Source organism: Fistularia commersonii, chromosome 19 (assembly GCF_037954325.1).
Source record: "Fistularia commersonii isolate RoL2024-O1a breed Wild chromosome 19, RoL_Fcom_v1.0, whole genome shotgun sequence".
NCBI lineage: Eukaryota > Metazoa > Chordata > Actinopteri > Syngnathiformes > Fistulariidae > Fistularia > Fistularia commersonii.
In genome coordinates, this window is record NC_141302.1 from 2,591,062 (window position 1) to 2,592,987 (window position 1,926).

Sequence of the window (1,926 nt, forward strand, 5' to 3'; positions counted from 1 at the left end):
TGTTGGTTTGAAAAAAACAACAACTTTGAGCAAAAAATAAAGAAATACAGTTAAACTCACTAAACTGGGGTCAGCAAAGGTCACATTAGCCCTTGAATAACCTGTCAAATCAAAGTGTGTGTGTGTGTGTGTGTAGGGGGAGTTGGTTTCTGGCTTGATGTCACAAGGTGTCACATCTTTCCCAATTGAAGATAAATTAATATTAAAAATGGTTTACATCATTATATTTTTGTAATAATAACAGCGGAAAAGACGGCTTTTGTTTTTCTCTGCTTGTATTCTTGTCATTTTTAAATATTCACAGATTATTTAGAATGCAGTCATTTTTCACCTGTTTGCACATTTCAGAACTGTTTTTTTTATTTATTGCAACTTATTGCAATTCTCAGTATTTTTTCTCATGTTTTACTCTTTTTACTATTTGGTTTTCAGGTTTAGCAATTATTGTTTTTTTTTTTTTTAAAAGATGGTTTTTGCCAGAAAGAAAAAAAGATAGATAGATAGACAGATAGATAGATAGATAGATAGATAGATAGATAGATAGATAGATAGATAGATAGATAGATAGATAGATAGATAGATAGATAGATAGATAGATAGATAGATAGATAGATAGATGACTTTCTACATTTTTTAACCGTATATATTATATGCATTTAATGACAGGATGATTTCTTATAAAGTTACAGACATTTTCTTGATTTTCTTGTTTTTATGAGAATCAGAATGACTTTATAGATTTCCAAACAGTTCAGTAATGATACTTATTAGTAGTAGTAGCAGCAGTAGTAGTACTCATAGTAGTAGTATGTTATCATTATTATTATTAAAATTGAAAAACCCGTAATTATACACAAGATTAGAACTGACATAAACATGTCCTTGTAAAAACATTCATACATACATCACATATATTTATATATATATTTATATTATATATATATATATATATATGTGTGTGTGTGTGTGTGTGTGTGTGTGTGCGTGTGTGTGTGTGTGTGTGTGTGTGTGTGAGTGTGTAAACACCTTTAACTTTATTTCCATGTATTTCTGATCTTCACTTTTCTTTTTATTTTATTTCTATTATTTGCGTTTTCTATTTTGATACATGAATAGCACTTTCCCTGAATAAAGGGCTCAATAAAGTACTGTTATTATTATTATCATTATTATTATTATTATTATTCAGCAACCCTTACTTATACACAAAATTACAAGTGACATATACATGTCCTTGTAAATACACCTATATTCGTAACATATGTATATATATATACACACCTTTAACCATATTTTATGTATTTATGATCTTTACTATTCTTTTTCTTTTATTTTTATTATTTACGAGTTCTATTTTGATAGACAAACAGCACTTTCCCTCAGTAAAGGGCTCAATAAAGTATTGTTATATTATTATTATTATTATTATTGTTATTGTTATTATTATTATTAAGCAACAGCCATTACTTATACACAAAATTATAAGTTATAGTTATGTTATAGTTAAGACAATTCATATTTCATTATATTTCTTATTCTTTCTCCTGTCTACTATTATCTATTACTGTTATGTTTTTTACTTGAAACTCTGGCACAGCAATTTCCTTCGGGATAAATAAAGTTGTTCTCATCTCATCTCATAAGTGACATAAGCATGTACTTCTAAACACACATGTATATACATTACATATGTTTATAAGTATGAGCACAGCTTTGACTTTATTTTTATTTCTGATCTTTAAAATGTATTCATGATCAATAGAGGGCTCAATAAAGTATTATTATTATTAATTATTGTTGTTGTTGCCGCTGTGCCTCATCCCCGTTTTATCTGCCAGAGTGAGACGTCTGTCTGACAATAGACGATCTTTGGGCGGATCAGACAGCATGCTTATCCGTGACAGAGAGAGAGAGAGAAAAGAGAGA